This window comes from Onychomys torridus, chromosome 6, assembly GCF_903995425.1.
Source record: "Onychomys torridus chromosome 6, mOncTor1.1, whole genome shotgun sequence".
Classification (NCBI taxonomy): domain Eukaryota; kingdom Metazoa; phylum Chordata; class Mammalia; order Rodentia; family Cricetidae; genus Onychomys; species Onychomys torridus.
In genome coordinates this window covers 10,809,130-10,821,167 of record NC_050448.1, presented here as the reverse complement: position 1 = coordinate 10,821,167, position 12,038 = coordinate 10,809,130, and positions in this window count along the sequence as shown.

Genomic DNA, 12,038 nt, shown 5'->3' with positions numbered 1-12,038 from the left:
TAAACAGGTGCACTGTTAATATAGTGTTAAAGGAAAGAGTGAAATCAGAGAGAGAAAGAGAGAGAGAGAGGGAGAGGGAGAGGGAGAGGGAGAGGGAGAGGGAGAGGCAGACAGACAGGCAAACAGGCAGACAGACAGAAAATATGTAAAGGGGGTACTTCAAATTAGTGGTAAAATGTTAAGGTTATCAAAAAAATTTTTTGTGGTGGCGGGGGAACTAAACAGACTAGCTTGTATCTTGCAATGAAACAAGCTGTAAATGGAGCAAAATATAACAAAAATAATAATAATAGTCAAAAATAAAAATAAAAAGAATAAAAATAAGTAAAACCAGATTTTTCCAGGATCTAGGGGAAGATAGGGAGCTAGAGATAGAGATAGATAGATTGAGAGAGAGAGAGAGAGAGAGAGAGAGAGAGAGAGAGAGAGAGAGAAACATTGTTTTGGTTGGCTCCTTTTATTCTTGCACTGCCTTGTAATTCCTGTGCAGATACCTACTTAAGATAATTGAAATAACAATAAAAATTAATGTCAGTAGAAATTGCAAAAACATATGTTGATTGTTTGATGTGATTTAGAGATCTTGATCATGCACGTATCAGTGTGTTACCTTCTCCACACCTACATGCCAGCTACCTTCATTTCACAATTAAAGAAATGGGGTGAAGAAAGGTAAGATAAGTTTCCTAGTCATGTGCCTGTTAGTAACAAGGTTACAGTCTTGACCTGAGCGTGTTTGACCTTCATCTTACACTTTTTTACTGTTATCCTTCTTGATAAAGCATGTTTTACTGAAGGCCAGCCTGATGATGTCACAGCCCACTGGGCAACTTCTAACAATCTATCATTTCATGTGCCTCTCAACCTAACCTCACACAGACTCTCATACAAGCAGAAATGACTTCGTTTGGAAAGCAACCACCTACTCTGCAGTGACCCAGAGCCTTCCACGGTTCCCTGGATAATTGGAGAAAACTAACAAATGGTTTTCATGTTCAGGACATATGCGAGTAATTGGTCAAAGTTAACTGACACCATCCTAGATGGTTGAGAGTTGAGCTGCTTTTGCAACCCTCAGCCTGTGAATTCCTCCTCAAAGTGTTTTGTTTACACAGGCAAAATCTCAGCACATGGCTGTGTGGCAGGCTGTCTTCAGGACCAAATTACAAACGGTCAAGAAGCAAATCGCAGGACACAGCTGATGCAGAAAACGTGGCTGTAGTGATCAGTGGAATCAGAACATTACTCAGGCTTAGGATCAGGATGACGGTGAGATTTGGGGTGCAGTCTTTGGATCCCCACACTGATGACAGCAACCCCAGCATCTCTGCTTCTCCTGATTATTTACTGTTGATTATTATTATTGGGACTGAACAAAAGGCCATGAACATGCCAGCCAAACCATGGACCACTGAGCCCAATCCCATTTTAATTTTCTTTTTCTGATTTGAAATAAGGTCTCACTAAGTGATGCTGCAACATGCAGGTTTGAGCTACTCTATGGCAGGTTCCTGGCATGTGGGCTAGACCTACAGCGCATTACACAGAAGCATCTCCAAGCTGCATAGTATGCTGCTGTGTGGTGGATTTAGACTTTGCTAGTACAGACAAAAAAAAAAAAAAAAAGAGGTTTTTTGGGCTACACACTGCTTTGATAGAAGCATAGACCCACTGCCATCCAGAGTCATCAGACAGCATGGCTCCCAGAGCTGGCAGTGAATTATCTCCACCATGTTGAAAAGTTGAGATGGGTGGAGTCAGCAGCCAAGGCTGCTGCTTCAGTACTGACCACTGCAGTTTACAGCAGTAGATTCAAAATAAGGCAGATTCAGATGGAATGAGACTTTAAATGGTTTACAGTGTGTGTAAAAGTGTTTGTAGGCTTGGAATAGAGAAGAAAATGAATATAGACAGTTATATAAAATATAGTTTTAAAAAATAATGTCTTTTAAAGGGACAGCAAAAGTAATATAAAAAATAAGCCATGTGAAGATGAATATTAGACACAGAATCTGGATTGTGTTGTCTTTGATATTTTTAACTGCAAAAAGACGTTTGATTGTACAAGCTGCTCAGTTAAAACAATATGCATATTTTAAAGGTATCTTGTGTAGTTAGAGTTTTCCTGCCTGGCCCAGTCAGGACAAATCTCTCTTACCCGCCAGTCCCACAGTCACTCAGACCCAACCAAGAAAGCACACAAAAACTTATATTGTTTACAAACTGTATGGCCGTGGCAGGCTGCTTGTTATCTACCTTTTCTATCTTAAATTAACCCATTTCTGTTAGTCTATACTTTGCCACATGGCTTGTGGCTTACCAGTGTCTTTACATGTTGCTTTTCATGGCGGTGGCTGGTGGTGTCTCTCCCCAGCCTTCTACTTCCCAGAATTCTCTTCTCTCTTGTCCCGCCTATACTTCCTGCCTGGCCACTGGCCAATCAGAACTTTATTTACACAGAGCAATATCCATAGCACTTCCCCTTTTCTTTTTTTTTTTAAAGGAAGGTTTTAACTTTTATATAGTACAGTTACATATAACAAAACAATTATCAAGCAAGTATTATAGTTACAATATTAAAGAAGATATCCTATCTATCTTATATTTGTGAGTCTAAGGTTTTATATCTAACTTATTTTTTATCATAACTGAGGAAATTATAACCATCTAGTCTTTAACCATATCAAAGACCTCAGAAGGATATAATATTACCTGAGAACCGGGAGAAGGATGCAAGCATTTTTCGGGAGTCTTGCAAGAGTAGACAGAGACAGCTGGCAGCCTGGACAGTCATCTAATATTTCTCAGTATCGTTGGTGCATTCAAATTGGCTACAGGCCTAGAGTATCTGACAGACCATTTTCAGAAGCAGGAATTCTGAAAGACCATCTTACCCTGTCTTGGCAAAGTATGGTGGTCGCTTTCATTGTGTCCCGTTTGTCCAGAAAGGACAGCATTTGTACTGTCAGCAGTTGAGGCAAGGGCAGTTCTTTGCCCAGTAGGCCATTTTGTACCAAGAAGACAAACTTCCAAATGGAAATGTCTTAGAAGCCCAACATTCTCTCGGGATCAAATTGGTGCTGTCAGGAGCAATTGTGTCTCACTGTCCAGAAAGTCTAAATTTTATAAACATTTTAAATGCCATATTCTGAAGGTCTTTGAAGTATTTGAAGATTACCTATCTATCTGAAATATCTCTGTGTATACCTAGAAGACTTAACTAACATGGCTATAAGTATGATTATCCTAGATGATTAATTATTAATCTATTTTTAATTATCCATTACAATTTTAAATGAGCTATACAAACATAATACCTTAAACAAGAGTAGAAATATACACACAGTATAACAAAATTAACTTTAAGTTTGTATCAATAGACTAAAATCTATACCAATGTAAAACATTTTAAACAAGTTGTTGCTCTTTAGAAGTAAGTTCCTTTATCTACCCTTTCATCCTATTATATCTATATCATATCCCCCTTTCTTCTTTAGAAAGAGATCTCATTTATAATCAACCTGCTTTAAAGAAAAATATTGGTTTTTCTCTGTCCCACACCAGAGGGCTCTTCTGATTTGGGACATAAGAATCTCTTAACCTTTTCTTTTAGCAATATGTCTGGGTTTAGAGAAGGAGTGAGCCAATTCCATCTCCAAAGCCAGCTTGATAATTTTGGGAATGTGGGCGTAGATTCTCTTACTACTTCCTGCTGGAGGGGGGCGCTGTATCTTATGGGGATACAAAGAAAATTTTAGGATTATGGAGTAATCCATTAGGGTGAACCTCTGAGCCAGTTGCCTTGAAACCATTCTGGATGTCAGATCATCTGGGCCATGGTGTCATCGGAGACCTTTCAGGTGGTCTTGGCTGATCAAACCTGATGTATCTTAATCTGGAACAAATCCACAGCCTCTGGCTTTCTATGGAAACAAAAGCAGAGACTCTTTTTTAAAGCAACATATCCTTATATCCAAATTTTGAAGTCAAGTTATCTTTAAAATTTACATATTTGTTTAACTCAACAGCTTTTATGATCAAATCTTTTTCTGTAGTTAAAAATTCCAAAGACAAGACAAACCAGATTCTCTGTGTAATATCCATCTTTGTAAGACTGAAACGTTGTTGTGGCTGCTGGCTCCGCCCACCTCAGCTTCCCAACATGGCGGTGGTACAGTTTACTGCCAGCTCTGGGTCTGGAGCCATGTGTACCATCAGCTATCAGAAGCAGTTCTATCAAAGCAGCGCATAACCCAGAAACTTTTTTTTTTTTTTTTTTAAACTAGCAAAGGCTAAATCTACCATGCAGCAGAGTAAAGCGCCACTTGTAGACTCCTCATTCCCGCTGCACTGCAGGTCAGACACACACGCCAGGAACCCGCCACAGTAGCTGAAACCGGCGGGCTGCCGCTAACTTGAGAGAGACAACTAGGAAGCTGTTTTTAGCTCTGTCTTAGAATCTTTTTTCTCAGGTTTTAGGTGGAAACTCTTGCCAACACATTGGGCGCCATTTGTAGTTAGAGTTTTCCTGCCTGGCCCAGTCAGGACAAATCTCTCTTACCCGCCAGTCCCACAGTCACTCAGACCCAACCAAGAAAGCACACAAAAACTTATATTGTTTACAAACTGTATGGCCGTGGCAGGCTGCTTGTTATCTACCTTTTCTATCTTAAATTAACCCATTTCTGTTAGTCTATACTTTGCCACATGGCTTGTGGCTTACCAGTGTCTTTACATGTTGCTTTTCATGGCGGTGGCTGGTGGTGTCTCTCCCCAGCCTTCTACTTCCCACAATTCTCTCCTCTCTTGTCCCGCCTATACTTCCTGCCTGGCCACTGGCCAATCAGAACTTTATTTACACAGAGCAATATCCATAGCAATCTTGACTTCAAAATTTGGAACTAAGGATATGTTGCTTTAAAGAGGAGTCTCTGCTTTTGTTTCCACAGGAAACAAGAGGCTATGGATTTGTTCCAGGTTATGATGGATCAGATTTGATCAAGCCAGACCTCCTGAAGCTTAACAGATGTTACCTATCAACAAAGGTTATAGCTGGTCTTCCCAGGACTTGACCATTATCTCGAATTTTCTTAGGATCTCCATAAGGCTACCAGAGACCCCTAACAGCAGGAAGTAGCTTAGAACTCTATGCCCACATTTCCAAAAAATGGATTATGAATGTTTATCTTTGTTGAGGTTGTTCGTTACTGCTGTGGATATCGCTCTGTGTAATAAAGTTCTGATTGGCCAGTGGCCAGGCAGGAAGTATAGGTGGAACAAGAGAGAAGAGAATTCTGGGAAGTAGAAGGCTGGGAGGAGACACCGCCAGCCGCCGCCATGAGAAGCAACATGTAAAGACACTGGTAAGCCACAAGCCATGTGGCAAAGTATAGACTAACAGAAATGGGTTAATTTAAGATAGAAGAAGCAGATAACAAGAAGCCTGCCATGGCCATACAGTTTCTAAACAATGTAAGTTTCTGTGTGCTTTCTTGGTTGGGTCTGAGCGACTGTGGGACTGGCGGGTAAGAGAGATTTGTCCTGACTGTGGGCCAGGCAGGAAAACTCTAACTACAAATGGCGCCCAACGTGTTGGCAGGAATTTCCACCTAAAACCTGAGAAAAAAGATTCTAAAACAGAGCTAAAAAGAACTTCCTAGTTGTCTCTCTCAAGTTAGCGGCAGCCTGCTGGTTTGAGCTACAAGATAGATATTACACCGAGAATCTGGTTTGTCTTGTCTTTGGGATTTTTAACCACAGAAAAAGAAAACTCTAACTATAGGTTACAAATTGTTACTGGTCATATTCATTCTCTTTCTAAAAGAAGTAAGGAGGATATGATGTAGACATATAGGATATAGATGTGATAGTATAAAAGGGTAGATTATTGAATTTACTTTTAAAGAGCAACATTGTTTAAAAATGTTTTACATTGCTGTGAATTTTGGTTCATGATACAAATTTGAAGTTAATTTTGTTATCTTGTATGTGTATGTCTATTCTTGCTTAAGGTATTATGCTTATGTAACTCATTTAAATTGTAATGGATAATTAAGAAATACAGATTAATAATTAGTCATCTGATAATCACACATATAATCTGTTAGTAAGTTTTCTAGGTATACATACATATATTTCAATTAGGTGGGTGATCTTCAAACACTTCAACTACCTATAGAATATGGCATTTAATAAGTTTTAAAAACTTAGGCTTTCTGGACAGTAAGACATATCTGCTTCTAGCATCACTGATTTACTTCAAAGAGAAAAATGGGTATCAAAGACACTCCATATCTTCTGCTTGGCATTTGAGCAAGAAACTGTTCTTGCCTGGACTGATTGACAAAATGTTGTAACAACTGGGCATGCAGGACCCACAGGAAGATGACTACTGAACTTCACAAGGCAAAATGGTCCCTCAGGTTCCTGCTTTGCAGAAGAAACTGATAGACATTCTACAGGACACACACACACACACACACACACACAAATGACTGAGAAACTAGGCCTATGGGTTAAAGATGGATGTCCCAATGTTACAGAGGAACTTTGGGTGACTGTCCATGCAGTCAGCTGTCTCTGTCATTTCCAGAATTTTGGAAGTTGCTTACAATGCATTTCCTGTTTACTTAAGTAATATTATATCCTTCTGAGGTCTTTGATGTAGTTGAAGACTAGACAGTTAAATTATGATTTTTCCCTGGTTATGGTAAGAGGTAAGTTAGATATGAAACCTTGGACTCACAAATATAGGATGTATAGAATATTTTCTTTAAATTTGCCAAATATAAATGGACTGGATATTGTAACTGTGATTCCTCATTGATTATTGTTCTATTATATGTAATTTTACTATGTTAAAGTTAAAATCTTCCTTTTTGATTAGAAAGAAAAGGAGAGGTGCTGTGGGATGATCAGTATGCTGTCAATATGTTGCTCTGATTGGTTGATAAATAAAAAGCTGATTGGCCTGTAGCCAGGCAGGAAGTATAGGCAGGATAAGCAGACAATGAGAATTCTGGGAAGAGGAAGGCTGAGTCAGGAAACACCAGCCTGCTGTCCAGGAAGCAGCATGATATGGCACACAGGTAAAGCCATGGAACATGTGGCAATATATAGATTAACAGAAATGGGCTGAGTTTAAGTGTAAGAGCTAGTCAGTAGTTAGCCTAAGCTAATGACCATGTTGTTATAATTATAATTAATAAAAGTCTCTGTGTGTTTCCCTGGGTCTGAGCAGCTACTGACTGGGCGAGGCACAGGAAAACTTTAGCTTCTCTCTCTCTCTCAATCTCTCTCTCTCTCTCTCTCTCTCTCTCTCTCTCTCTCTCTCAGACACACACACACACACACACACACACACACACACACACACACACATCTGAATGAGATACTTATTTCTGATCTTTCTCCACTTTCGCAACCTGGTTCTGTATCCACAAAACTTTACCTGTCTTTCTCCTTTTCCTGACACACCTCTTACCCAGATCTTTCATGGAGGACTTTTCCCCAACATTCAAGGCTCCACTTGGTTGCCACCAGCACAGAGAGACTTGACTCAACAGAGACATGTCCTGTGCTCCTTGTCAGCCTAGAGGCTAGAATGCTGAATATACATTTGCCTTTCAAAACCTCAGACTGTATTCACAATGTGCCAGAGTTTTAAAATGTGTCATGACAATGCTGGTGATTTGCAGACAGGGCAAAGTCTCACTATGTATGATAAGATTACAAAGTTGTAGTTAGCACACAAGACTGACTTCCTTGACCATATCTGTTCTTTTCTCATTTTCTGCCATCTGTGTAATAGTACTAAATAACTTCTGAATGGAGACAGGAGTGAGAAAATTGGCTGTTTTTACTTGTTCTAATTAGACTTTATTTCTTATTTTTTGTACTTTTTGGATGACCATTTAGGGGAAACTGAAAGGATTACACAACTGCTTTGCAGTTGACCATATAATACTTATTGGACTAAAAGAGATAGAAATAAATAGATTTTTAAGTGTGTGAGAGAATAGTTAAAAAAATCACAAATTTACACAATCAAATAACAGTGAATACTAGATTACTGAAACTAGCAGAATTGCCTTCCTACACATTCCATGTTCCTTTTTCTGTAAAGAAAGTCAAAAGCTAACATCCAAACATAGTGTTTTTGAGGCACTGTCTTCCCATGTTGTCTAGGCTGGCCTTAAATTCATAATTTGTGGTCATCCTGCCTCAGCCTATAGAGAAACTAGAGTTTCATTACACCAAGCCTAAATCATTATCATCCATCAGCTCATTCTTTTTCTAATGTTTTTGTTTGTTTTGTTTTTGTGTGTGGCTGCACATGGTGTGTATGCACGTGTGTTCAAATGTGTGTGAAGGCAGGTGCAGCAACGACATCAAGTGTTATCCTCTATGCTCTCCACTCTATTACTTGAGGCAGGGTCTCTTGTTGAACACACACAGCTCACCAAATCCAGCAAGTTTAACTACCTGGCTTGCCCCCTACAACCTCCTGTTTCTATGTACTGGGACTACAAACCATTGCTAATCCTGCCAAGCTTATACATGTGTGCTGGCATCCAAACTCCAGTTCTTGCCTTTGTATGGCATTTTTTCTTGTTTCTTTGCTTGGTTAAGTTTTTTGTTGTTGTTTCGTTGCTTGAAAGATGTTGATTAAACCCAAAGCTATTTGAATCTTCAGATTCACATCTTAACAATAGATTCATTTACCAAAACTTCTTCACAAATTTCTAACTTATCTTTCTCTTACTGTCTCTTTAATCTGTCTTTCTGAAGACAGTCATTTTTCCTTTCATCTTTACCAAGTGGATTCTGATGAAAGAACACAACATAGCCAAATAAAAACCTGTCTTCTTTTTATGGCATGATCTTCCATCCCAGGGAACAGAACCCTCTGACCTCTGCTTCACAAACCCAGCCTTGCTCATTCAGAAAGTCAGCCTGGCCTCTCCCTCACACTCATTTTTACCTATTCTTAATTACATAGAGTTATTTAAAGCATGTAATTATTTCAATGTTCTTGAAGCATGACCCCCCAAGTCTCCATTACTGTCCCCCTTCTTCCTCTCCCCCTCATTTGTCTCCTTATGGCCAGATAGTTTCATTTTTATTTATATGTCATCATTACATAAATGATATTATGTATCTATAATGTCCAGACACACAAGTGAGAGAAACCTTGTGATATTTATCTTTCTGAGACTAACATAATTCAGTCTATATTATTATCTGCAATTAATCCATCGTCCTCATCTTCTTGCAAATAACATAACTTCATACCTCTTTATGGAAAAAAAAACCCATTGTGTATCTAAACCATTGTCTCTGTCATTCTGTGTTTGGACACCTAAGTTGGTTGTGAGTCACCTGCTGAGAATAATGCTATGACATGACATATAAATATCTTTGTGCTATGCTGTTTCCAATCTTAGGGATAAATACACTAAAATTGCAGCGGTGGGTCATATGTACATCTATTTTTATCTTTTTTTCATACTGACTCCATGGTGTTTGAACTAGTTTACACTCCCAACAGCACTGTTTAGGGGTTCTTTTTAGTCCATGAGCATTTGTTGTTATTGTCTTTTTTAAGAACTGTCATTCCAAACTGGAAAAAGGAATTTCAAGACATACATTTTTATTATTTGCATTTCTCACTGTATTGGTCAATGAACTTGGTTTTTTTATGTTTATTGGCCATTTGCAATTGATCTTCTGAGAACTATCTTATTCAATTGCCCCATTTATTGATTAGCTTGTTTGATTTTTGTTATTCAGATTTTCAGTTCTTTGTGCATTAATGTTTTTTCTAAGTATCTACCCTTCATCAGATATATAGCTAGCCAAGACTTTCTCCCACTGTGTAGAACCTTTCCTCACTCTGGTTGTTTCCTTTGTTGTGCAGAAGCTTGTTAATCATGTGATTTTATTTGTCAATTGCCGGTACTATTTCCTGCCCAACTGGAGTCCCTTTCTGAAATTTCTTGGCTATACTGATGTCTTCATGTGTCTTCTCTACTTTTTCCTTCTTTAGTTTGATTTCAGGTCTTACATTAAGGTCTTTGGTCCATTCAGAGTTGATTTTAATACAGGGTGAAAGATAGGTATCTAGTTTCATTCTTCTATGTGTGGATATCCAATTGTGCTAGCACTATTTGTTGACTGAGATATCTTTTCTCCAATGTGTATTTGTATAATCTTTCTGAGAACCAGATAGTTACAGTCACATTCATTTGTTTCTTAGTACTCTCTTTTGGTCTATAAATAAGTCAGGTTTTGAGCCATTACCATGCTGTTTGTATTACTATGACTCTGTAGTATAACTTGAAACCAAATGATGTGATACCTCTGGTTGTAGCTCAGATATCAACAAGGTCACCAGTGCACCTCATATATTTTGCTTCTCAGGAGAATTACTAATCCTTGTTTTATTCTTCCCCATGTTGTTTCTTTAATGCAGAAATGATTGAAAGAAGCCAATACTTTATCCTGCTAGAGAATAACAGAGAAAATATGTTTTAAATTATAATAAGAGTCAATGGAGTAAAGGCACCTATTGCCAAGTCTAATGACCTGCATTCGACCACTGGAACGCAAGTGATGGAAAGAGAGAATGGCCTCTAAGACAGTGGTTCTCAACCTGTGGGTCATGACCCCTTTGGGCTCAAATATCAGATAGCCTATATATTAGATATTTGCATTATGATTCATAACAGTAGCAAAATTACAGTTGTGAAGTATCAATGAAATATTTTTTTGGTTGAGGGTCACCACAACATGAGGAACTTTATCAAAGGGTCACAGCATTAGGAAGGTTCTGAACCACTGACCTAAGGCTTCACTCATGATACCTTTGGCTTGAATGCCCTTGTACAATAACAGTATTTTAACCTATTGTGCTATTATCTCACATCTCACGGCAAGCTCTGAAGAAAGTGAGAGTATATGTTGGGCCTTGGCATTCGCCGATGATCTTGAATGTTGAACAAACCTACCATCCCACACTTGGGATTTCACTGGGTTGCCTGTATTGTGATGGGAACAGACAGCACTTACTCCCACCCTCACATGAGATTCTTTTTGATCTTCTGTGTTGTTTGGTTGATTTAAAGGGAGCAATAATGTGTTATATTAATGGTGTTTTTTTTTTCCTTTAGTTCATAAGTGTAGTCCCACTATTCAGGAGACTGAAGCTAAATTCAAGTACTGCCTGAGATATACAGGGTGTTCGAGACCTGGACAACTGAGTGAGGCTCTATCTCAAAATAAAATAGGAGAGTGGGATACATCACCATGGGAGAGCATTTGTCCAGCTCAACCTTACTTGAAAAGGTCAGCACATTGTTATTTTATACAGTATAAAAATGTAAATGAGCAACTATCAACATTTCACAAAATCCACATATACAAATCCTAATATATAATTCTAACTAATTTCTCAGATGGTCTCCTGAACAGAATTTCTTTGTGTTGACTAATATTCATTTTTAAAAGCACATGTTTTTAAAGGTAAGAAAGAATCATTTCCTGTTTAAAAAAAAAAACCTTGAAATAATAAAAAGTATAAGATATAAAAGGTTGCCCTCGCTATCTCCCAGAGGTAACTATAGGTAATAGCATGGTGTGTTTCCTTTGAGGAAATTGAGGTATTAATTGGCTTAATAAGTTTCATAGAATAGCCAGAATATGCCATCCTTTGAGGCAGTCACTAGCAGCAACCTTAATAAAATTGGATATAATTAGTCAGATAAACTTAGCACTTCAGGGAAAGAGATCATAAATAAACTTAAAATAGCATATGCATGTATAATTGTAAGTTATTATAGATACATTAAATTGTTATAAGTTGTTTTATGAAAGACTAATCAATTCACACTAGTAGGTAAGGACAAGGTAATTGGTAGTAGGTACAGTATCTGGGTTACTTCAGCACTCCAGAAAACACAGCAACCAGGGCTCTCAGCTATTTCCTGATTTCTACAGGGGATGATTTCATGATGTGCCTCTATATTATGATCTGGACC